This window comes from Bos indicus x Bos taurus, chromosome 4 (assembly GCF_003369695.1).
Source record: "Bos indicus x Bos taurus breed Angus x Brahman F1 hybrid chromosome 4, Bos_hybrid_MaternalHap_v2.0, whole genome shotgun sequence".
In the NCBI taxonomy this organism is placed as follows: Eukaryota; Metazoa; Chordata; class Mammalia; order Artiodactyla; family Bovidae; genus Bos; species Bos indicus x Bos taurus.
In genome coordinates, this window is record NC_040079.1 from 7,776,272 (window position 1) to 7,803,161 (window position 26,890).

The 26,890-nt window shown below is 42.6% G+C and overlaps 1 protein-coding gene across 2 annotated transcripts in view; it reads left to right on the forward strand.

Moving 5' to 3' along the window:
* Positions 1 to 6,947: 6,947 nt before the first annotated feature.
* The window catches only part of EZH2 (enhancer of zeste 2 polycomb repressive complex 2 subunit), a 66,218-nt gene continuing 46,275 nt past the window's right edge, over positions 6,948 to 26,890 (forward strand). The window contains exon 1 of one of the 2 annotated variants that reach the window (XM_027538731.1): positions 6,948 to 7,121. The gene's annotated coding sequence lies outside the window, so the exon portion shown is untranslated. Of the gene's footprint in view, positions 7,122 to 16,545; positions 16,592 to 26,890 lie in introns of those variants that run through there. The other variant, XM_027538729.1, reaches the window with a different exon arrangement.

The window sequence follows — 26,890 nt, forward strand, 5'->3', positions numbered from 1 at the left end:
CCTTATGGGAGTTCTCTTGTATGTTATTTGTTGTTTTTCCTTTGTTGCTTTTAATATTTTATCTTTGTCTTTAATTTTTGTCTGTTGGATTACTATGTATCTCAGTGTATTCTTCCTTGGGTTTATCCTGCTTGGGACTCTCTGTGCTTCTTGGACTTGGTTGACTATTCCCTTTCTCGTGTTAGGGAAGTTTTCAGTTATTATCTCTTTAAATATTTTCTTGGGCTTTCTCTCTCTCTTCTCTTTCTGGGACCCCTATAATGAGAATGTTGGTGTGTTTAATGTTGTCCCAGAGGTCTCTTAGGCTGTCTTCATTTTTTTCATTCTTTGACGGTGGTGAAGAATCCACCATGTAATGCAAGGGACACAGGTTTGATCCCTGGTCCAGAAAGATCCCACTTGCCGGGGAGCAACTAAGTCCGTGTGCCATAACTAGTGAGTCCGTGCTCTAGAGCCCACAAGGCACAGCTCTACTGGAGCCTGTGTGCTTAGAGACTGCTCCACAGTAAGATAAGCCACGCGGTGAGAAGTCCACACACCACGATGAACAGTAGCCACTGCTCTCCATTAGAGAAAGCCCACGTGCAGCAACAAAGACCCACCACAGCCAAAAAATAAATAAGCAAATCTCAAAAAAAACCCAGACAACAACAATAACAAATGCTGGAGAGAAGGATAATCTGATTTCCAGGGTTGCCTCTTTTTTTTATTGTTTTTTATTTTTATCTTCATAGGATCTGGGAGACTTTTAAATATCAGTATATGGGTTTTACTCATATTTCTACTTCTAAATATTTAAAACTAAATTTAATTCTATTCATTTAATGTTATTCATCTTAGTAGCTACATATTATTTATAGTATATGAAAATAAATACATATTTATAGTATACCCCTAACATAATTCATTTCACTAAATCACTTATGATGGATATTAAGCCATCCCCTAGATTTTTCTATTATAAACAATGTTTCAGTGGTGATTCTTATCTTTAGGTGCACAAACATGAATTTTTGTAAGAAAGATCCCTAGAAACAGGTCTCTAGGTCAGAGAGTACACATGTATTTAATGACAAATACTACCACACTGCCTTACTGAAAGATTTTGTCACTTAGTACTCCTGACACATATGAGTCCTATTTCCTCAGGTCTTTGTTTTTCACTAACATCTTGTCTTGAAAAACACAAGTTTATCAAGAACGTTTCACAGATTTCTTGAATGAGCATGTATACCTTTTAAGAGAAAAAAATGTTTTTAAATTAAATAGAAATGTTGCTTTTCAAGACTGAGAGCAAATGCAGCAAAATGGTAAAAGTGGTTCTTTTTGGAAGACAGGCTGTGGGCAATTTTCATTTCTTTTGGATCTGCACAAAGGGCAGTAATTTAAAAACAACGATGCTAACATTCAAACAGAAATGTTATAGAAAATAATAGCGAGCGAGAGAGAGGTAGATGTTAAGTCCCTGTCCAGTTAGCCTTCGGATAGAATAGAATTGGTTTGTTTATACTAACCAGTGATGCTAGTTTTGGTATTCAGTATACAAAAACAGTTATCTGGAACAGACATTAGAGTGGATTCTTGAAAATGCTATTAAAAACACATATAATCATTATGCTCTGAGAGTAGAAATGACAATACCTTAGAAAAAACTTATCTTACCATTTTCTGCTAGTTGCTGTTGTTCAGTCGCTGAGTCATGTCCGACTCTTTGTGACCCCATGAACGGCAGCACACCAGGCTTCCCTGTCCTTTTGCTATCTCCCAGAATTTGCTCGAACTCATGTCCATTAAGTTGATGACGTCATCCAACCACGATGCCTTCTCCTCCTGCCCTCAATCATTCCCAGCATCAGGGTCTTTTCCAGTGAACCAGCTCTTTGCATCAGGTGCCAAAGTATTTTCTGCTAGAACCCAGCCTAATTTAAAAGGACATTGGCTTGTAAAACAATATGATATGAAAAACAATAAAATTATAGGTATAATGAATGTCTTTACTGAGAGGTTTCTGCCAGTGTACACTGACTGTTACACATTATTTTCTTTTATAAGATAATAAACTATTAAGCAATTGTTCATTCTCTTAAGGTTATCCTAGAATAGTATTTGTATGAAAGTGTTCAAAAAGTAAATTATGAGGTCAATTTTCTAATGCAGTATTCCAAGTTCAGTGAAACTTTTTGCAAACACTTCACAGGTGGTGTCAGTGTGACAACACTGCAGAATGAACCCACTCTGTCAAGGATTTATTGCCCTTAGTTTAAAATGGTTGAGTTTTGAAACATATGGTTCCCAGCTGAAGCTTTATCTCTGCTACTATTTTTCTTCCCAGAAGATTATACACCAGTTTGATAAATTTCATCAGTGGGAAAATATTTTCTCCTCAAGTTAGGGATGAATTTCTGTAGTTGGAAACATTTCTTATATTAAAGATACTGATTTGGAACGTACTCTTCTTTGAATAGTAGGAGTAAGTCTTCAGTCAACAGTCATTAGAACATGGAGAATTGCAAAGCAACATGTCAGAAGGTTGCCGAAATCTTGTAGAAAACCAGAGCTTCAGAACAATAGAGGCATTGCCTTCCCTGGGTGTATGTTAGCACGTGTGTTTACGACAGCACTGCCCAGCTGTCTGTAGGGGCTGGAGGGGACGAGGGGTGTGGGGAACCTTACAGCTCAAACCACTAAGAAGGTACAAGAGGTTGAGGAGGGCACCACCGTGGACTTGGAACAGTGGAAGAAATCAGGTGTAGGATCTTGTTATTGGGAAGACTGACTAGCCAAAGGGCTGGCGCTCATCCACCCCCGACTCAGGAAATCACCAAGCCTGGTCCTGACTGCAGGGTCCTGGTCACACACACTGCCTCTGAGATCCTAGATAATGATGCCTTTAGAGGCCAAGAGTATTAACTTCCTGCCACCCAACCAGATCCCCTGGAGGAGGGCATGGCTCCCCACTCCAGTCTTCTTACCTGGAGAATCCCATGGACAGAGGAGCCTGGCGAGCTATGGCCCATGGGGTTGCAAAGGGTCGGACACGACTGAAGTGACTTAGCACACACACACCCCATCCCCACCAGTCGTGGGAATGGGCTGCTGAAAGGACCCGGGTCACTATGCTCTTGGGAGCAGGAGGTCTGGGTTGCCTCATTGTCAACCTGATCTTCTCTTGGCATTGCTGACTCTGCTCCTCACCCCTTTATACTTTCATCCTTCCTCTCTCCCTCCCTTGCTTTCCTCTTGTGTACTTGCTTCTTCATTTTTTTTAATGATCCTTTTGCTTTCTTGAGGAATCCTTCTGTGTATCCCTCCCCTCCCTCCACCGGCTATATTCCTTCAGGGCATGGACGAAAGCAAACATTAAGTAAATGTATTTTGAATGAATAAATAAATGGTCATGTGTGACTCAGACTTTTAAACATTTATGCAAACATTTTAAACTCTTTTATGTTTGTCTAATTATGCTGTATTTTTACATAATGAGTTCTTTAGCTTGTTACTTACCAAATGAAGTCATTCTTAATTGTTTTCATTATATGTTATAGAGAATGCAGGCAGTACTTTTTAATTGAAACATCTTGGGATTCAATGAAAAAACCTGGATTCACTCTATCCAGATTGTATATGTTTTCAGAGAATCTGAACACTTGATTCACTTCTCAATGTTTGAGCTTTTAGCTTAAACTGTTCTGATGCTGTCTTTAAATTTTTTTTTATTATGTATTTATTTGACTGCACTGGGTCTTAGCTGTAGCATGTGGGATCTTTAGTTGCAGCATGTGGGATCTATTTCCCCGACCAGGAATTGAACCTGGTTCCGTGCATTGGGAGTGCAGAGTCTTTGACCCTGGACCACCAGAGAGGTCTCTGATGCTGTCCTTTTTTCAGCAGAACTTCTTTTCCCTTTCCAACCCCCATCTCCCTTTCAATCCTTCTAGGTACAGTGATTGAAAATGCTTCTAGTATTTTCTTTTGTGGAATCTCAAAAGTGTTTAAGTCTGATGTAATGTTTTACTGCCTTTTGGGACTTAAAGCCCTTATTTTCAAGCAACTGATTCCTCGGGAGAACTTTCCACAGGTCTTTAACCAATGGCTCAGAGGTCTTCTTTATTAATGCATAGAGGATTTATTTTATCCCTAAATAAGTCATCTGTAACTTTCCACCTGAGCAAATACCCTTTTTCTAGAAGTAGGATCTGTTGGTGGGAGGGGTGCCTAAGAAAGTTCTCCTGAGTAATCACCACTTCCTTCTTTAAAAAAAAAAAGCAAACTTTGAGAAGTGATTTACATACCATAAAGTTCACCCTTTGAAACGGTACAATTCAGTGGTTTTTAGTATATTTACAGTGTTCTGTTAACACCACCACCATAATCTAATTTTAGAACATTTCCATTGTGCCTCAGAAAACCTTGTATAATTTAGCAGTCACTCCTCTTTCCTCCATCCTCTCCTCCCCCTCGTCCCAGGCAATGACTACTCTACCTTCTTTGTATATTTGCACATCCTAGACATTTTATATAAATGGTCCCATACAACTGTGGCCTGTTGTGTCTAGTTCCTTCCCCTTACCATAATGTTTTTGAGGTTCACCCAAGTTGTAGCATGTATTAGTATTTCATTCCCTGTTACTGCTGAATAATATTCCACTATATGGATATACCACATTTGCTTTATCCTTTCTTCAGTTGATGGACATTTGGGTTGTTTCTACTTTGGGGCTATTATGAACAATGTTGCTATGAATGTTCATATACAAGGTTTTGTGTGGCTGTATGTTTTCATTCCTCTCGGCTGAAATGAAAAATACGCTTCTAGGAGTGTAATTGCTGGCTCGTAGGGTAACACTTCCTCACTTACATTTTGCAGAGCTGACAGACTGCTTTCCAAATGGCTGCACCATTTTATACTGTGCCAGCAATGTCTGAGGGTTCCGATTTCTCTACCTCCTTGCTAACACTTGTTATTGTCTTTTTTTTTTCATCGTTGTCATACTAGTGGGTGAGAAGTGGTGTCTCATTGTGGTTTTGATTTGCATTTCCTTAATGATTGATGATATTAACCATCTTTTCATGTGCTTGTTAGCCACTCACATGTCTTCTTTGGAGAAATGTCTATTCAAATCCTCTATTTGTGGGGCTTCCCTTGTAGCTCAGTCGGTAAAGAATCTGCCTGCAGTGCAAGAGACCTGGGTTCGATCCCTGGGTCAGGAAGAGCCCCTGGAGAAGGAAATGGCAACCTACTCCAGTATCCTTGCCTGGAAAATCCCATAGGAGGAGAAAATCCCACAGACAGAGGAGCCTGGTGGGCTGAAGTCCATGGGGTCGCAAAGATTTGGGCATGACTGAGCGACTAACACTTCATTTGTCTTTCTGTTATTTATACCATTTGGGATTTTTTTTTAAAATTGTTGAATTGTTAGAGTTCTTCATATATTATGGGTACACCTCTTCCTTCTTCATCAACTGTTTTCACCTGGCTTTTGGGACATGACACTGATTTTCCTCCATCATTGTTTACTCTCCTCAGTCTTCTTTGCTGGCTCTTTCTCTTCTCCTTGATCTTAAGGAAAACTTATTATTGAAAGATAACATATAAATAGAAATGGCTTAAATAATTTTCACCAGGGGAATGCACTTGTTTACCCAGTGCCCAAATCAAGGAGTAGAACATCCTGAGCACCCAGAAATGACCCTCCCATTCTTCCCAGTCACTAGCTCACCAAGGATGACCAGCTGTCCCGACTTCTAACATCATGGGTAAGTTTTACTCATTAAGGAATTTCAAATAGACAAGATCATATGGTACAAATTCTTTTTTAATGGCTTATTCACTTGTATGTAGTTGGAGATTGTTTGCATTGTTGTAGGGTAGTCCATTCTGTAAACTGACCACAATTTATTCATTCCACTGTTCATGGACATTTACATGTTTCCGATTTGTGCCTATTAGTCATGGCACTCTTTTTAACATTCATTTTTTATATAATTTTATTTACTGATTTATTTTCAGCTGTGCTCACTCCTCATTGCTGTGTGCAGGCTTTCTCTAGGGGCAAGTAGGGCCACTCTGATTATGACGTGCAGACTTCTGCTTGTGGCCGCCTCTCTTGTTGTGGAGCATGGGCTCTAGGGTGCTCGGGCTTCAGTAGTCATGGAATGTGGGCTCAGGAATCACGGCTCCTGGGCTCTAGAGCACAGGCTCAATAGTTGTGGCACACAGGCTTAGTTGTTCTGTGGCATGTGGGATCTTCCCAGATCAGGGTTGAACCTGTGTCTCCTACACAGGCAGGCGGATTCTTTACCACTGAGCCACCAGGGAAGCCCTTGAATATTCTTGTGCTCGTGTTTTGGTAAATATACATACACACATACATACCTGCCAGATGAAGACCTTGGAGTAGAATGCTATTCATTGAGTATTCGAGATTTGTTCAAACTTTGCAGCTGCTAACCTTTAATTTTCCAAAGTGGTTGTACCAATTTATAGTCCTACAGTCCTAATTCAGTGTATAAGGATTTTGGCGGTTTCACATCCTTGCTAACACTTGGTATCTTCTGTATTTCTTTTTATTTGAGCTATTCTGGTATGTCTATAGTGGTATTACATTATGGTTTTATTTCCATTTCTCTGGTAAGTAGTGAAATCGAGTACCTTTTTATACATTTGTACATTTACTCTTTCAGAGTGCCAGTGTAAGGTGGGTTGTATTTGATCACGTTCTAACATTTTGTCTTCTTTTTCAAATTGTCTTGTAGGAGTTCTTTATATAATCTATTGACAAGGCTTTCGTCAGATACGAGTATAGTGGATCTATTATTTGCCCTGCCTTTTGAATATCTTAATGTTGTCTTTTGAAGAACAGAAGTTCTTAATTATAATATAGTTAACTTTATCATTTTTTTTCATTATGATGAGTACTTTCTGCATCTTGTTTAAGCACTTCATGCCTACTTCAAGATCATAACAATGTTTCTCTGAGTTTTCTTCCACATTTAAATCAGTAACCCATCTGGTAAGAGGTAGAGGCCAAGATTTCTTCCCCTGAGGATATCCACGACCAATTGTTGAAAAGACTTGCCCTTCTCCACTGCAGTGCCTGGTCACCTCTATTATAAATCAGGTAACCTTTATGTATGGGTCTATTTCTGAACTGTTTGTGTTGTTCCTCACAGGTCCATTCGTCCATCTTTGTGTTAATATCACTGGCTTAATTACCATAGCTTTGAAAAGCTAGGTTTTGATATCTGGCACTGAAGTCTCCAAGCTTCATTCTTCTTCAAGATTGTCTTGGCTCTTCTCAGCCTTTTGCATTTCACATATATTTTAGAATCAGCTTGGCAAGTTACACACAGAGACACAAACACACTCACACCCCCATAAACCTTCCTGGGATTCTGATTGGCATTGTGTTGAATCTAGGCAGTTTCTAAGTCACAAAAATGACATTCTATTTACTTAGGTCTTTTAAAACTTCTCCTCAATATCAGTTTGTAATATTCAGTATATAGGTTTGGTGCCTTTTCATCAGATTTACTATTAGGTATTTGTTTTTCAAAAGGTAAATGGTTTTACTTTAAGGGTTTAATTTCCTGTTTCTTTATTGTTGGTATATAGAAATTGATTTTTGTAAACTAACTTTGTATCCAGTGACCTTGCTAACTTCACTCATTAATCCTAATATCTGAAGATTATTTTGGAGTATCTATGTATACAATCATGTGATCAGTTTTGTTTTTTCCTTTTTAACTCTTATTCCTTGCTAAAACCATGTTCTCTTTCATATATTTTAGTCTTTATTGATCATTTCTCTTGTTATAGTCCAAAGTCAATGGTAAGTAAGAATTACCCGTTCTCAACTTCCCCAAATCCTCAGTCCTCCTTTGTAGGACAAATTTCACATTTGTAAAATGATATTTTGCCCAGGGGTCATTTGTAATCATATTTTGGCCAAGTGTTCCTCAGCTTCATACTTGGATTCCTTTAAAACTCCCAGATAATTTCTGAGTTCAGTTCAATTTAGTCACTTAGTCGTGTCTGACTCTGTGATCCCATGGATTACAGCATGCCAGGTTTCCCTGTCCATCACCAACTCCTGGAGCTTGCTCAAACTCGTGTCCATTGAGTCAGTGATGCCATCCAACCATTTCATCTTCTGTCATCCCCTTCTCCTCCTGCCTTCAACCTTTCCCAGCATCAGGGTGTTTTCCAATGAGTCAGTTCTTCGCATCAGGTGGCCAAAGTATTGGAGCTTCAGCTTCAACATCAGTTCTTCCAATGAATATTCATGACTGATTTCCTTTAGGATTGACTGGTTGGATCTCCTTGCAGTCCAAGGGACTCTCAAGAGTCTTCTTCAACACCACAGTTCAAAAGCATCAATTCTTTAGCGCTCAGTTTTCTTTATGGTCCAACTCTCACATCCATACATGACAACGGGAAAAACCATAGCTTTGACTAGACAGACCTTTGTTGGCAAAATAATGTCTCTCTTTTTTAATATGCTGTCTAGGTTGGTCATAGCTTTTCTTCCAAGGAGCAAGTGCCTTTTAATTTCATGGCTGCAGTCACTATCTGCAGTGATTTTGGAGCCCAAGAAAATAAAGTCTCTCACTGGTTCCATTGTTTCCCCATCTATTTGCCATGAAGTGATGGGACCAGATGCCATGATCTTAGTTTTTTGAATGTTGAGTTTTAAGCCAGCTTTTTCACTCTCCTCTTTCACTTTCATCAAGAGGCTCTTTAGTTCCTCTTTGTTTTCTGCTATAAGGGTGGTATCATCTGCATATCTGAGGTTATTGATAATTCTCTCAGAAATCTTGATTCCAGTTTGTGCTTCCTCCAGCATGGCATTTTGCATGATGTACTCTGCATATAAGTTAAATAAGCAGGGTGACAATATACAGCTTTGATGTACTCCTTTCCCACTTTGGAACCAGTCCATTGTTCCATATCCGGTTCTAACTGTTGCTTCTTGACCTGCGTACAGATTTCTCAGGAGACACGTCAGGTGGTCTGGTATTCCCATGTCTTTAATTTTCCACAGTTCATTGTGATCCACACAAAGGCTTTGGCATAGTCAATAAAGCAGAAGTAGACGTTTTTCTGGAATTCTCTTGCTTTTTCTATGATCCAAAAGATGTTATCAAATTGATTTTTGGTTCCTCTGCCTTTTCTAAATCCAACTTGTACATCTGGAAGTTCTTGGTTCATGTACTGTTGAAGCCTTGCTTGGAGAATTTTGAGCATTACTTTGCTAGTGTGTGAGCTAAGTGCAACTGTGCGGTAGTCTGAACATTCTTTGGCATTGTCTTTCTTTGGGATTGGAATGAAAACTGACCTTTTCCAGTCCTGCAGCCACTCCTGAGTTTTCCAAATTTGCTGGCATATTGAGTGTAGCACTTTAACAGCATCATCTTTTAGGATTTGAAATAATTTCTAGATAATTTCTAGATGGCCTAAATGTTTAAATCTATTTTAATCTATTTGACTTGATCAAATTTCGCTTATAATTGTCAATGTAAAATGGTAACAGCCTAATCAATTTAGCTGAATTTGTGTTTGAGATAGTGAGGAGTATCAATATAACATGGCTGAAATTTAGGGTGGTAGACATGTGAGAGAGACAATTGATGTGACAGCTTGTTTCAGGCAGAGCAAGAGATGAGAGAAAGAGGTGGGGGGTGGTCCTAATTACAGAAGTGACATCCCATTCCTCGTGTGGCCATATTCTATTAATTAGAAGTGAATCAGCCAGTGGGTCCAGCCACACTCAAGGGGAGATTACACAAGGGTGTGAGCAGCAAGAGGCGGTAATGACTGGGAGCATTTGAGAGGCTGCCTGCCACCTCCCCCTCTGGCTTTCTCGAGGTGACTGTTTCAACCTTGCTCTGCAAAGGTCAGCCTAATTTAAATCATGACCAAATTATGCTATAATTTTTAATTAAGCTTGCCCTCCATGCCACACTTTCCCCGGCCTCAGGCCCGGGTGTCTTCCAGCCTGCAGTACGAGGCCACTCTTGTTCTTTATTAGAAGTCATCTTTCTGAGGCCTCCAGTTGCTGCCCCTCTGTTGACAAGCTTAAATCTCTCACCCAGATTTTATATCCTGTGGCTCTTCATTTGTCCTCCAAAAACTTTTAGATTTTTCATTTTTGCTCTGTATTCTCTATGTCTAAAACCAAAATAATCAGTTTTCTACTTCTGTTAGGGCTGAGACATTAAGACCAAGAAGGGAGAGTTGATAAAAATGCGATGCTGGAATATAATGGCCTAAACATTGTCTTTTCCCCCCTAACAAACTGCATACTCATATACATACTGCCTCTTCTCAGTCAGGTCATTACCAACAGGTGTCTGTTGCAATCATAGGGAAACATCCACCAGATTCACTGAACCCACCCCCATGCCTGCATTGGCGACCATGTAGTTTGCCGTCTGTCCTGGCCATGACCCAGCAGAGGCCAAGTCCTCCTCTCAGGCTCCAGGACTCATCTCCTGTCACCTGGTCTGGACTCCATCTAACACCCCAGGATGTTGCTCCAGCAATACACTTTCTTTCCTGAATCATCACTTTTCTCATCTTCACTAGATCTTTCATCAGAATACCAATGTGGTATTTCTCTTAAAGATCTTAAAATCTTTCAATCCCACTTACTGTTCTAGCTCTATTTTCTCTCCTTTTTTTAGTAAAGTCCGTGAGAGAGTTGGTGACAGTTGCTATCTCCAATTTTCATTCGCTACGAAATCCACTCCAACCAGTCTACTGAAAGTGTGCTTTCATCATCACCAATGACCTCCATGTTGTTAAATCTGAGTGTTAAGTCTTGGACATCTTACTTATTGTGCAACGATTACTCTCCTCTTTAAGACACCTAGGCGTCCAGGCTGCCACACTTTCCCACTTAGCTGCTTGTTCCCTCTGTCTTCATTGGTTTCTCTTCATCACCACAAACGTCAGAGTAGAAAACGATGTTCAACTTTTCTGTCTGCCCTTATTCCCTTGGTTTTAAACACCATTTTTTTGCTGATGATTCCTGAACTTCCATTCCTAGGCACAGCCTCACCCCTAACTCCAGACTCATGTAATGAAAAAAAATTTTTTTAATAACAGAAATGGTATAGGGACTTCCCTGGCGGTCCAGTGGTTAAGAATATGCTTTCCAATGCAGGGGACACAGGGCTGATTGATGATCAGGGAACTAAGATTCCCACATGCCACGGGGCAACTAAGCCTGGGAGCCACAGCTGGAAAGTCCGTGTGCAGCAGGAAAGACCCTAGTGCAGCAACCCGCCCCACCCCGCCCCGCCCCCTGCCAAAATGCTATAAAGACGACTCCAGAGCGAGAACATCTGAGTCTAACAGGTGCTGAAAGAACTTACTGGGCTTCCCTCATCTGATTAAAGCAAGGGCTTCATGCGAGTCAGCCACCGGTCCCGCACCCACCGCCCTACCCTTTCCCCAGCAAGTCTCCAATCAGGGAGGTGACTTACCTCAGGCACTGGGACATTCCAAAAGAGAAAAAAAAGACCATTTAAACAAGCCTCATCAAAACCTCCATCCTTGAAAGACTTAACCCTCCCCTGTGCCCCTGCCCTTTGTTAAGCTGGTATATAAACCTTTACCTTGTGCTGTTTGGGGAACTATTCTCTCTGTAGAAGTCCTCCTGCAGGCATAGTAAAAATTTATCCCGTTAATCTGCTGTCAGTTAATTGCTGGGACTGGTAACCCAGTTCTAAATTGGTAGAGGACAAGTGTTTCCTCCCACCCGTGACTCACCACCTATTCGATATCTCAATTTGATTGAAAACAGGCATCTCAGACTCACTCTGTCCCAAACTAAACTCTGATCTTCAAACCTCTACTTGGTCCTACTGGCTGTTCTTTCCAGACATACCTGGGATCTGCCACTTGTCACCAGCTCCCCGTCACCACTTTCTTCCCCAGTCATGGTCTTTTCTTGCCTGGGTTATTACAACAGACCCCTGACTGTTCTCTCTGATCTGGCCCTGCTCCACTTCGGACTACTTTCAGCACAGCAGACAGAAGGATCTTGTTTGAATGATCAGATCACATTTCTGCTCCACATCTTCTCACTGAAGTAAAGTCCTCACAGTGGTCCACAGGCCTGAGAAGAGCTGCCTGTGTTCCCTCACCTCCTGTCTCCCCCCACACCCCCCAGAACACTGGGCAGGTGCCCACCTCAGGCCCAGGTACCTGCCGTCCCCTCTGCTTTGAACATCTTTATCAGGAAGTGCTACTTCACCTCCAAGTTTTCCTTTTTTCAGTCTTCTTTTATAAATGTTGATTCTGACAATTTTAATTATTTATTTACTTATTTATTTTGGCCATGCCATGGGACACTCGGGGTCTCAGTTCCTCGACCAGGGATTGAACCCGTGTCCCCTGCAGTGGAACTGCAGAGTCCTAAGCACTGAACCAGGGAAGTGCCCAAGTTTTTCTTCAAATGTCGTCTTCTCAGTAAGACCTTCCCTGACTCAGCGGTTTTAAAATGGCAGCATTTACACTTACTCCTGGGAAAGATTGAGGGCAGGAGGAGAAGGGGATGACAGAGGATGAGATGGTTGGATGGCATCACTGACTCGATGGACATGGGTTTGGGTGAGCTCTGGCAGTTGGTGATGGACAGGGAGGCCTGGCGTGCTGTGGTTCATGGGATCGCAGAGTCGGACATGACTGAGCGACTGAACTGAACACCCACTCCTTCTCTCCTTTCAGGCTGTTTTTCTCCATTGTACTTGCCGCCACCTCATATCCTGTATAATTTATGGTTTGTTTCTCTCCACTAAGGCAGGGACTTTTGTTTTGCTCACTTTGTATTTCTAGACCCCAGAACAGTGCTTTCACGTAGTAAGCCCTCCATACTTGTTGGATGCAAGGTGAACAAATGAAGGTGTGAGAAGTAGATCCCATTCGTGGGCTTGAAAGGGAAGTTCTGTGATGCCAATAAACCTTAATTTTGCACTTGACCTTCTCCTGTCCTCCCCTGGAAACCCTGATGATATACTGTGCGCAGTGGTGGGCCCTGGGAGAACAGCAGTGAATAAGGTTGAGCTCTGTCCTGACTTCAGAGTTTAATTCTCCACTTTCTGATTTTGCCCTGTAATAGTGAATCTCTCTTTAACAGAGGACATAATGACCTGTCATTAGGAGCATGCCTGTCATCTGAGCATCTTCACAGAGGTAAAAACGCTTGGTGACTCTCACTGTTCACGTCTACCTTTGTGTTCAGCCTGGCTTTCTGCTTCACCTAGGTCCCTTTAGTAATTTGGGGTTCACACCCAATAATTGGGGGTTCACACATGCTTTCTTCTTTCCCGGCTTGAAAATCTTTAGATAATTTTTCTTAGTATCAAAAATGAAATACTTCTTCCAACTTTCCTGTATTTGTGAATATACAAAGTTGAGTTGCACGATAACATATGTCCTCCATATATAATGAGGTCTTTTGGCAATGTTTTCAATGTATCCTCTTTTTTTGCCACACTGTGACCTAAAACATCTTGCTTAACTGGATAATGTTGTCCCTGAATTAAGACTATTGTAATCCACTGGCACCCCCACTTTCTGCTCCAGGTTAGCCTTCGTATTATATTTAACATAAATATGTATTGTAAATATAAATTCTACAATATTGGTTCTCTTAATTTGCTCTCTCACTCTTTGCCAACTGGAGTTCTCAGCTCTGCTTATACTCCACCTAATCCTGAGGAGCACATGTTCATTCTCAAGTGCCCTCACTCCCATCAATCTAAATCTTATGCTTTCTTTACAGTCTGGCTAAAATATCCTTTCCTGAGGTATTTTTTTGGGGGAACATCTTGATCCAAAATCATTTCTTGATTCTAAATGCCTTAGCAACTCACATGACAGTTCATGCTATGCTGTGTGTTTGTATGTTGCTTCAGTTCAGTCACTCAGTTGTGTCTGACTCTTTGCAACCCCATGAATCACAGCACGCCAGGCCTCCCTGTCCATCACCAACTCCTGGAGTTCACCCAGACTCACATCCATCGAGTCGGTGATGCCATCCAGCCATCTCATCCTCTGTCGTCCCCTTCTCCTCTTGCCCCCAATCCCTCCCAGCATCAGAGTCTTTTCCAATGAGTCAACTCTTCGCATGAGGTGGCCAAAGTACTGGAGTTTCAGCTTTAGCATCATTCCTTCCAAAGAAATCCCAGGGCTGATCTCCTTCAGAATGGACTGGTTGGATCTCCTTGCAGTCCAAGGGACTCTCAAGAGTCTTCTCCAACACCACAGTTCAAAAGCATCAATTCTTTGGCGCTCAGCCTTCTTCACAGTCCAACTCTCACATCCATACATGACCACTGGAAAAGGATTTGCTTATAGTCTCTGCTAATGTAATTTCCTTTATCTTTCTTTAAAAAATGCCCACATTGTTTTAATATGAGGTAAAATCAATAATTTGATAAGTGATTTAGGGAAGAAGTTAACTTTTGAGATTTGTAAGCAATGGTTAAGCAATTGTAAATTAGTGGTCTAGATGGAAGTAGTCTAGATGGAAGCCTTGTACCATGGGCTATGAATGTCTGTCCAGTATAAGACAGATGGAATTGTTATATTAGCTTATAGTTACATCTCAGATGCATAGGGCTTCCCAGGTGGCTCAGTGGTTAAGAATCCACCTGCCAACGGAGGAGAGGCAGGAGACTCAGGTTCAATCTCTGGGTCGGGAAGATGCACTGGAGAAAGAAACGGCAACCCACTCCAGTATTCTTGCTGGGGAAATCCCACGGATAGCCTGGCCGGCTATAGTCCATAGGGTGGGCAGAATCCAATACGACTGAGCAACTAAGCACACACGCACTCAGATGCATAACTTGCTTTTGCCCTGTTATCATTTATTCATGCTTTTATTTGGGCACATGATTGTTTCCTATCTTTTGATTTCCTCACTCCAGTATTCTTGCCTGGAGAATTCCATGGACAGAGGAGGGCAGCAAGTTACAGTCCATGGGATCTCAGAGTCGGACACCTCTGTGCGACTTTCACTTTCATACTTTAATGTGAGGAACGGAATGGTGATTTAGGAAAGGCGGTAGATTAATGGGTTAAATGACTGCTCCAGTCTCTAAGAACACAAAGCGAGCAACTAGTTATTAAAAATCTTAGTCATTTAAAAATTAAGTAAAATACTGAAAGCATAATTCCGTTAGGCTTTTAACTCGAGCTCATAGGTGACCATTTTCCCTGCCCCGCACGTGAACTCTCAATATGGAATCTCAGTTTATGTGGGTGAGGGGGTTACTTTGCCCTATAGTTGCATCCTATTAAAAAAAATCCGAATAACCTTAACTTCACAGCCAGGTAAATCAAAAGGGGCGACTGTATCCTAAGTGGACTAGTACTAACTCCTCTGGGTCGAGACAGGCTCACCCCATGATCTTTTTTAATACCTGAAAAATGCTGGAATCTTAATACTTTGTAGATAAGTTAGCACGAGGGACATGAACAGCACTCATCCTTGATAAATGATTTTTATCAAGCAAGCCAAGCTAGCTGACACGTGCTTGGCACTACAAACACTGGAAAGGGTCTGAACAAGGCGCTCTGAATGAGAAATTTGAAATAATCGTGACTTCTCTCCAGGGTTTCTAAGGCGATGGCACTGTGGGATCGACTAGCCAAAGTCCAGTGGGACCCGAGTCGGGCCAAGCGGCCGAGGGGCGGCAGCAGACAAAAGTTGCCGGCAGGGCGCTCCGCTCGGCTCGGGGGACGGCGCATTGGCCACGCCGTTGCTCGGGAGGCTCGCGGCTCCCCGCCCGAGACCAGCCGGGCTGGAGGTGGGGCCGTAGAGGGCGTTTGGCCGGTACACCGGGCGCCGCGGACCCTCGTGTCCGGCGCCTCCCGCCCGCCGGCCGGCCGCCAGGGCCTCCACTGCGCGCGCGGGGAAAAAGAGCGCGGCGGTTGAAACCGTTACCACCCCCGAGTTTTGAACTGGTTCAAACTTGGCTTTTGGCCCCGCCCCGCCCCTCCGGCCCGGGAACACCGAAGCGGCGGTTCCCGCCAAGCGCCGCGAGCGCGCCGTCCCGCCCTCCGGCCGGTTCCCGCCACCCCGCCCAGCCCGCCTTCCCGCCCGCGATTTGGGGATTCGGGCTCCGGAGGCCCTTCTTCCCCGAACGCCGGCCCCGCCGCCTTCCTGAGAGGCGCCGGGCGTTCGGCGAAAAGAACAAAGAGCCGGCGCAGCGTTTCCACTCAGGCGGCAGCGTCCCTCAGCGCCTGCCCGCCCGCGCGCACGCGCCGCCGGCCCGGCCCGGCCGAGTCCCGCGGGCGCCTCTGCGTGGGGCTGGCTCGGCGCCTCCGAGCCCGGCGGGCCCTGTGATTGGACGGGAGCCCGCCTCGCGTCCCGCCAATCGGGGCGGCGCTTGGTTGGACAGGGGGGGCCAAATAAAAGCGATGGCGATTGGGCTGCCTGGTTTGGCGCTCGGTCCGGGAGCGTCCGACACCCACTGGGACGCAGAAGGCGGTGGAGCCCCGGCGGCGGCGGCGGCGGCGGCGGTGGCGCGCGGGAGCGGCGCGCGGGAGCGGCGCGGGCTGGGGAGCGGGGCGCAGGTAACGCGCCGCTGTCGGGCCGGCGGGCCGGCCGGCCGGCCGGCGGGGCTCCAGAGCTCGGCGTGGGGCGGCGGCGGCGGGACATCCCCGCTGCCGCTCAGCCGGTCCGGATAATCCCCCCCTGAGCGGGCTTTCCCGGGGAGCCTCTGGGGCTCGTGGGGGTGAGAAGAGACCTCCCCTCACCCACCTCGGAAGGGGCTGTGGGTCCGGGCCGACCCGCACGACCCCCGCGGGCGGGCTGTGTGGGAGCCAGAGAAACCTGAGGCGGGAGCCCGGGCGGGCGCCGAGCGGAGGGTGTGTGTGTGTGTCGGGGTGGGGGGGGTTCCCTCGCGCGCCCGCCCCTCCCGAGTCACCGGGGCCGGGCTAGGGGCGCTCGGGTGCCCGGGGCGGGCCGGCCGCCCGAGCCCCGGTCTCCTTTGTGTGGAGTGGCGCGGCGGCGGGAGCGCCCGGGTGGGACGGGACGCACACAAGTTGATGGGACCTCGGCGCCGAGTGCGCACTCACAGACAAAGGACGGACTGTGTCTCGGGGGAGCTCGGCGCGAGTCAGGGGCAGTGACACCGGGGCCTGACAGCGGGCGGGAGAGGGGGCGTGGGGAGCGGGCGGGCGGGCTCGGCCCCACGCCCCCTCCCCGCGAGCGCGCAGGCTCGGCCCGGGGCCGCGGGGGCCGGGACGGCGCGCGGAGACCGGACTCGGGCGGCCGCGTCTGCTGACATTTCCGCGGAAAGCCGCCCCGTAGCCCCGCGGGCCCGAGCCCCGCTCGGACCAGGCGGTCCCCGGCCGCCTCCGTCTTCTCGGCGGAGCTCTCCGTTAAGTTTGAGGGACGAGTCGCGCTGTTCTCTCCCCCCGCCCCCACCTCCGTGGTTTTGTTCGTTACGGAGGGCTTTCCGTCGAGTTCACGCGTCCTTGTGGGTCCCCCACCCCCATCTCCGCTCCCCCAAAAGTCGGTGCCTCAGGGTCACTTTGTGAAGAACGGGAGGGATCGAGAAGCGCGGTATTTTGGAAAACTTGGTGAACTCACTCCTGGTGAATCCCCACTTTCTGAAGAATCATCATCTTACCAAAAGAAAAAAATCAAAACTGTCCATGCTGTTTTGGCCAACTCGTGTGATGCAACTGAGACTGGCGACAGGTGCTAACGAAATCAGCTGTCATTTAGAGGAGAGAGTGTCCCCCAAATCCCTAGGGGATGAACGGGGAAGAGACGGTAGAGTTAGTCCAAAGAAAACGCTTATGCTATATGTGTGTTTGGATGGTATGGTTAGCAATTTCTCAGTAATTGGACTTGTTTTCCGTGAACAATAGCTTTGTTGAGTCAGAAAAGACTGGCTGCAGAAATGTTCGTTGCCTAAGAAATCGAACGTGTGCTGTCCGCAGTTAAGCTAAACTTCTTTGTCGCACAGGATCTGTAAAATTTTAATTCATTTGGAAATAAAGATGTCTTTGGTATTTAAAATTGTTTTAAATGCTGCAGGGTTTGCTTGCTGGGTTTTAAAGGTCGTTATCAGCTTAATTTTGTGGCGTTTCAGTGTCACACAAAAACAACATTTAAAACAACAGTTTAAAAAAAGCTTTTAAAAAACACTAATGCTAACACAGGTGAATGTAGTCTATACTTCCAGGGGGGTTTGAGAGCGAGCGGATGGGATCCTAACTCTTAGATCACTAGGGAGCTAGGGGGGTTGGTTGTGGAGTTTATTTTCTATTACTTTTCATGACCATTAGCAAATATTTTATGTTTGGAGATAAAATGTAGAGCAAGTGTGTAATCCTAACTATTGATCATTTTATTTGCAAGAAAACGAAAGTATTCAAGATACATTTTAATTTCCTTTTCCTATTCCCTAAAGTTAGGAATAGATGGGGTTCTAGTCTTAGATATAAAGAATCCTATTATTCTCTTTTTGGAGGTGTGTTAGAGAATGTAATGTTTAAAGTCTCGGAAACGCTTAGGAAAATGGCATCTTAAATACTAATTTTTGTGGAAAATGAATGTATTCAAAGGAACGAAATTTAGAAACACTTAGGCACTCTTCTTCTTTGCAGTGTTTTATCTGTTGATCTAATGTGCAACCTTCTATTTTACGGTTTCAAAAAAATGGAGACAAAGAAATGCAGTGTGAGTCTTCATTGCGCATTTTGCAGTTTGACATCACTGAACTGACACTCCAGGTGCTGTTCCGAAGTATCGTCTACATTTGTATTAGTTGTTGGTGATTACAAAAAGTCCTGCTGGTAATCTTGCCCATTGTTATGAGGTGAGCTAGTTATGCAGATTTTGGCAAAAATTTGAATCTTTTAGGACACAAAATTCCAGTTTTCCCCATCTTGTGTACATTATATTTGATAATTACTATCTCTGTACTTGCCACAAGATTTTGTTTGAAAAGGTTTTGGGGGGAATTGGTTTTAAATTTTTTGTATTTGAATTGAGAGTGTATTTAGTTTAAGTAGCAGTGATAAAAAAACCACGCTTGTTGATTTAGTGTAGTTAGGCAAAGAAAAAAGCTCAAATTCGTTTATACCAGCTTTGCCTTACATGCATACGTAAAAGTGGTTATCTTTGTGTTGACCACTAAAAATGTGTAGGCAGATTTCCCCAGGTCACATGGAGATTTTCCAGGATATCCTCCATCCTTTGAGCTGGCATGCTCCAGGAGTCTGAATTAGTTTCTGACTTGGCCTAAAGAAGTGATTAAGAAAGTTGATCTGCTTTTTAAAAACTAACAGCAAGGAAAAATCCTATGATAAGCTAATGAATTCTGGAGTCAGTTGGAAATGATTTATGAATCTGCCTTGCAGTCTTTATGTCCATACAAATGAAGAAAACATTTTCTGTGAATGATGAATTCTACGTGGGCAGGTGAAGTGTGCAGTTTGGGGAGAGCAGAAAAGGAACAGCTTATTAAGGTCAGAGAAAGCTTCACCTGCTGGAGGCCTTCCATGTCTCTTCAAGGGCTTCGTTGGTACCTTTACTGTAGCCTGTATCCAGTTGAAATCTCTTGCTGGTGCATCCCTCCTTTTACTCTGAAGTTCCTTGAGGCAGAGGCTCTGTCTTAGTTTTCTTTGTGCACCTGAGTTGCTAGAGAGCAGGGATTAATAGTTGAATGAATAAAGGAAATCCTGAAAATGTAGGGAAATATTTTGACAAAGCAACTTGCAAAACAAGCAGGGTATATTCATGTTGTGAAGAGCTTTGGAAGGTATTTTTCTCCCTGAGTGGCAGTGGTTACAACGAAAAATAGTTATCAAGGTGTACAAGTTCCATGGTTTCTAATTATTAACACCCTAAGATACTGAAAATCGGATATACTTTAGATGTAACCGTTGGTTTTCATATTTGGTGTTTCAGGCAGCCAGAGAGAAGCTTGATGGATCATCTGAATATACCTGGCATATAGTATCTGCTTAATTTGTGTTGAAATTGATCGAGTTGTACCGAAATTTAGGGGACGAATACATCTTTTAATCAAAAGGGGTTTAGTTACCATTAATAAGTTCTTGATTGGAATACCTTGAGCTAGGTTTTGAAGCTAAAACTGAAGAAAGTAGTGTAATTACAGATTATTTATTGGGATGCTCTTCATCATTCTTTTAAGATGATAAATGTAGTTGTAAATCCAATAATATCTCAAAAGGCATAGCTGATAAATTTGTAAGATGGTTGCACTGTTTTTGTCTTGCCATTGCACCGCTATGTGGTGCAAAAATATGACAAAATGAAGTGAAAAAAAGACATTAATATTAAAGAGCCTGCTGTTTGCCAGATGCTTCATTCGTTTGCTTGGTTTGTTTTTTATTGTGGTAACATTCACATCAGATGCTTTGTTTTTAATTCTTGTGAAAACCACCTTGTGCTCATCAGCAGAGGTTTGGATAAAGGAAACATGTTGTATATATACGATGACATACAATGGAGTGTTCAACTATTGAAGGAATGACATACTGGCACATACAATAACAGGTGAAACTTGCAAATGGTGTGCTAAGGAGAATAAGCCAGACACACAAGGAAACAATTCTATGATTCCATTTATAGGAGGTAGCTAGAACAGGCAAATTCACAGAGACAGAAGGTAGAACAAGGGGTTATCAGAGGCTGAGGGGAGAGGGGAATGGGAAGTTAGTGTTTAATTGGGACAGAGCTGCTATTTGGAAGGTGAAAAAAGCTCTGGACATGGAAGGTCAGTGTTTTGAATGTGTTTAATGCGGCTGAATTGTGTGCTTAAAAATGGTTGAAATGGTAAATTTTATGTGTATTTTACAGTTAAAAGAACTTTAACAACAGCAGCACACTCTGCAAACATTTACAGATAAGTAAGCTTTGGTGTAGAGGGTTAAGAATTTGCCCAGGATTATCAGCTAGGAATTTGCAGGCAGGATCCAAACTTAGATTCTCTTTGGCTCCTGTTATCAGCTTCATGTTATCTACTTGTCTTCTCGATGATTGAAGACAATCATGGCTTCCAAGAAGAATGAGTTTATTTGAATCAATCAGAAAATTATATTTAAAAGTAGATAAATTGTAGTTCAGACTGAACTGAACTGAATTGTAGTTTTATGGAATCTGATGTCCCAGACTAACTAAAAGATGTCTTTGTGGATTTTTTTTTCAGCCAGAATTCTAATAGAGTGCACTCTGTGGGGAGGACAGGAGAGCTTTGAGTGTGGTCTTTGGAGCCATATAACTTGGGTGCCCTGTCACATTGTCCTTGAAGTCTAAGTTCCCTGTCTGTAAATTGGTGTCTTAATGATAAGCATTCATTCCATAAGGTTGTGGAGAGGATTAAATAAATGAATACACGTGAAGCCCTTAGAACTACACCTGGCACAAATTGTTTAATAAGTGAGTCTTAGTAACTGTGCCAGTATTATTTTTTAAAGACTAGATGTACTTTCTCGTTCATGGAACTAAACACTTCCCAAACTTAAATATCTGTATATAAAGAAAATGCCACATATGATTTATCTGTTTACTTCTAATTGTCTACTGTTTAAAAAAACAGACCTTATGTATTCAATTTAAAATACATAATTTAGATGTTTATCAAGTGAACATTTCTTGACCCCCTGTAACCCCATTCCGTCTCCCTTAACAGTTTGCTGTATATTCGTCCCAAACTTTCCAGTGTATTCACGCGAATATATTGGTTTGGCCAAAAAGTTCCTTCAGCTTTAAGAGTGAAAATAAAGACACATTTTTCCATTTTCATCAAGGACTTTTTTGAACAATGTATTCACCATTTTGTTCTACTGCCTTTTGCTATTTTTCAGGCAGCTTCATAGTTCTGTTTCCCCAAATCTTTTTATCTTTTTGAATAAAGAACTGTTCTAGGTGCCTTTTATTGTCTTCCAGGGAATTGAAATTTTTTCCCTTAAGAGAATTCTGTGAAGACCGAAATAAATGGAAATCCAAAGGTGTAATGTCTGATGAATAATGGTGGATGAATCAGAACTTCCCACCCAAGCTGTAACAGTTTTTGCCTGGTCATCAAAGAAACATGTGGTCTTGGGTTATCCTGACGGAAGATTATGGTTTGCTGTTGACTAATTCCAGACGCTTTTTGTGGAATGCTGCTTTCAGTTGGTTTGATTAGGAGCAGTGGGTGTGTGTGTGCTTAGTCCTTAAGTGGTGTCAGACTCTTTCCGACCCTGTGGACTGTAGCCCATGAGGCTCCTCTGTCCATGGAATTTTTCAGGCAGGAATACTGGAGTGGGTGGCCATTTCCTCCTCCAAGGGATCTTCCCGACCCAGGGATCGAAGTTGATTCTCCTGCATCTCCTGCGTTGGCAGGTGATTACCACTGAGCCACCTGGAAAGCCAATTGGGAGCAGTACTTGTTGGAGTTATTCAGTTGCTTTTCTGAAAGAAGCTCATGATAGAGGACTCCTTCCAATCCCACCATATAGACAACTTCACCCTTTTTGGATGAAGATCGGCCTTTGGTGTGGTTAGTGGTGGTTCATTTTGCTTGCCCCATGATCTCTTCTGTTCCACATTATTGTATAGTATCCACTTTTCATCCCCCGTCACAATTTGTTTTAAAAATGGAACGTTTTCATTATGTTTCAGTAGAGAATTGCATATGGAAATACGGTAAAGAAGGGCCTCCCCTCCCCCTTAAGTGGAACCCAAACATCAAAGCGATTAACATAACCAAGCTGGTGCAGATGATTTTCAGGGCTTGATTTGGGTATTTTGAGAATTTTGACTATCTCTCGAGTGGTATAACATTGATCCTTCTCAGTTAACATCTCGATTTGATCACTGTCAACTTCATCTGGTCTACCAGACAGTAGAGCATTGTCCATCGAGAAATCTCTAGCATGAAACTTCGAAAATACCTTTTGATATGTTCAGTCAGTCACAGCACCATCTCCATACACTGCACAAATCAGTTTTTGTGTTTCAGTTGTGTTTTTGCCTTTTCTTGAAGTAATAAAGCAAAGTTTGTTGAAAATATTCCTTTTTTCTTCCATCTTCAGTATTAAAATGGCTACATAAAAATTCACCAATTTTGGGACTTCCCTGGCTCTTCAGTGGTTGAGACTTTTTCCTTCCAGTGCAGAGGATGCAGGTTCAACCCCTGGTCTGGGAGCTAAGATCCTACATGCCTCAGGGGCCAAAAAAACCAAATCATAAAACAGAAGCAATATTGTAACAAATTCAATAAAGACTTTAAAAAATGGTCCACACAAAAACATCTTTTATTTAAAAAATTGACCAGTTTTGATAAGTTTTTTTAAATGCACACTGATATGAGAGCTGTCACAGTACAATCTAACAAAATTGTTTCGAAAGAAGTTAAGAACAACTAAGCACACTGCTAGAGCCAGAACGGACTTTTTGGTCAATGTGATATATTTATACATGTATTTATGTATTTTACACAAGCAGGATTAAGTTATTTTGATATAAAACAATTATTTTAGGTCAGTACAGAGGTCTGTTTCATTTTAAAAAGCTGGTATTTCTTTAAAGCTTGCTCTGTAGTTGACACGGTTATAAGTGCTTTCATTTATTTTACACGGACACTGTAATAACAAGAGGTGAAGGGATTATGTTACTAGTAAGTGGTAGGTTACTGATTTGAATTTCGGTATTTGGGCTTCAAAGCCCTGATTTCTCAGCCTGGGGGTGTATGTGTGCGCGCTTGTTTTTTGTTTTCGTAAGGCCCTGTGAGCTACCAATGATTTTAGCATTTCTTAAAAGAGTTGTAAAACAACAACAAAACCCCCCAAAGAATATGCAAGGCGACTGGCTGTGTTCTGCCAAGCCTCAAGTGCTTAACCACGTGGCTCCTTGCAGAAATGTACTGCCCTTTGCTCCAGGTTCTCAGGCTGTTGTTGGGTGGAATACTCCTTGTACCGGCTTCTGTGTCGTCAGGCGATGAACCAGCTCTCTGTGTGGGTGCTGTGCTTGCCCTCTGAGGGGGGAGCATCCTTACGGAGCTTTGAACTTCTGCATGACAGCTTTCTAGAGGAAGAGCCGATGGTTCAAGATTATGCACGTTTCAGGTTTTAATAGCTGTTGCCCTGTTTTCTACAGAGGTGTCCGTTTTTTGGGGGTACAGAATCAGCTTTACTGAAGTGTAATTTATATACATTGGGATCCACCCATGTGGAGGGTATAGTTGGAAGAGTTTTGCCAGCTGTAAGCATCTGTGTGACTGTCACTTCAGTCACGATGTAACCTTGATGCCATTGCAGAGCTCTTCACGCTCATTTCCCATCATTCTCTCAGCTGCTGATCCAATTTCTCCTGTTCCGGAGTTTCATGTGAATAGAATTACGCAGGATATACTCTTCTGTGACTGGCTTCTTTGATCCAGCATGTTCTCGAGGTTTATCTGTGTTGTTGCTTGTTTCAGGAGTCACTATTTCTCAGTAGTAGTCACTGTGTGAACATCTTATGCTTTTTTTTCACTTCACTAGCTGATCGGGTTGGTCCCTTTTGGCTTTTGTTATAGTAAATCCTCTGTGACCATTTGGGCAATCTTTTTGTGGATGGATCTTTTCCTTTCTCTTGGGTGGACTTGTAGTTGGATTGTGGGGTCACTTGGTAAATACTGATTTAGCTTCATGAGAAACTGCCAGGCCATCTCCACAAGCGATTGTGCCATCCTGCGTGGAGTCAGGGTGGTGTCTGCCTGGGACCTGTGGTTCTGCTGTCTTCACCAATGTCCCGTGTTGCTGTTGCTTAAGTCACTGGCATCTAATGAGTGCTGAGTGTCCTTTTGTGGTTTTGATGTATATTTCCCAAGTGTTCATGGTGCTGGATATCTTTTCACATGCTTATGGGCCATTTGTGTGTACTTTTCTGTCAAACCTTTTGCCCATTTTAAAAATTGGTGTTTCTGTATTCTGGGTACACTGTCTCTGTCAGATGTATGTATTGGAAACGTTTTCTCTTTAATGTTTTCCAATTTTTTCTCCAAATTTTCCTCTTTGATTTTGTGTATTTTTGACAATATATAGATCAAGTTAAGTAATAACGCTAGAAGCATAATTGTTTAAATTCAGTAAAATTGTGTGAAAACAAATTTGTTCTTAATTCACAAGTCATTTAGTTCTTGGTATAACACAATGTCATGTTTGTAGAAACAGGAACATGAAAAGGATATTATTTATCTTGAGGTGTTAGGTATGTGAGTTATGTGGCATGGAGAATTTTAAAATTTGAAAGTGATAATATTTAATAATTCTTTAAATTTTCATTTGGAGTAGTTTGGACCTTTTCATTTTTTAGTGAATTAAAAATTTGCTTTCATTTTCTTCAGAGGGTAAATGGGGATATTAAAAGTGACTTTGATCTTAGAATCTGGTTATGTAGAAGTGATAATAAAATTGTCAAGCTTGGTCTACCTGTTTTGATAGTGAAGTAGTTTTTGTTGTTATATAATCAAATGGTTTTTCAGATTATATATACTTGATTTGTTCACTGCTTTATTTCTGCAAAGTATCAGTTCTTTTGCTCAACACCTGATTTACTCGCACAGTAATTTTTAGTTTTTCTTCAGGGTACAAAAATAATGTCTTTTTGACACTTTTTTAAAGCTTACTAGAAACATCTTGAAATGCTATGTATGAATTTAGTGTGCATAAATGCAACAGAGGGATAAAGACCATCCTGAGATGGTCTCCTCTTTAATGAAGGAAAAAAAAAGCACCAGGGCTTCTGCTGGGTGTTGTACACCTCTGCAGGTGGGTTGTCTTCCATGGCCGTCGATTCCATGAGAAACTCCCGAAGCTGGTGTTCCAGGCTATCTCGGAAACAGCCTAAGCTTTCTCAACTAGTCACACAGTGAACTAGCTGTTTGTTCAAGAGTTTTCTTGTCCTTCTCCCCTGTTGAGCTCAGCTGGTCGTCTTCCTGGTCTCCAAGAAGCCTCATGTGGAGTCTGTGGTCTGTCCTCTTTCTGGAATCCCTTCCGTACCGTTGTAGCATCTCAAGCTGCTGTTCAGCCTTTCTCTCCCTCTCCCCTTCACTCAAAGCTCTGGTCTACTCATCTGCATGGTAGAGGTTAGAAAAAAGTCTTGTACATAGCAGATAGAAATAACATTTTGTGAAATTGATTTAGGACCAATAAAATTGAAAACTTCGGCCTCTCTTCTTTAGCAGCAACTCAGTAAGTAATTATTTAAATAGCACCCTACCCTTTAAAGCAGAGCCTTCAGAAGTCAGTCTCAAAAGTGAGTTTTGTTTGTCTTTACTGTGTATATCACCCAGTGAACTTTGCTACCTGCTGTCAGGTACTATTATGCAGCTTTAATTTATGTATCTAATAAACTCTTGATTAAAGTTAGCTTGAGAAACATGGAAATAAGTGAGGAATATAAAGTAATGATTCTTCAAATTTATCTCAGGATGGTCTTTATCCCTCTGTTGCATTTATGCACACTAAATTTATACATAGCATGTCAAGATGTTTCTAGTAAGCTTTAAAAAAGTGTCAGAAAGACAGAACATCATGACTGTTTTATCCATTTTAGTGCCTTGGCTTTTGATACTAAAGACCAAGTGCTTTGTAAGCAAAACACAAAAAATGACAAAAGCCTAGTTGATTTTCTTTAAGCATTGAAAGAATCTTGATCATCATTAAAGCAGCTCTTGTATGTTTTTGATGCTGGCACCTGTAGTGAAGTTTCACTATATGCTGTTCACAGGTGTGTGAGTAGCTCTCGCGTGCTTCCAAGTCATGGAACTAGCTATGGTTTACTTCAGGCCTGCTCTGTGCCTGATATACATGCAGCTGTAAACCAACCATTTTACTTTTGAAATTTGTTGAAAGTCATACATT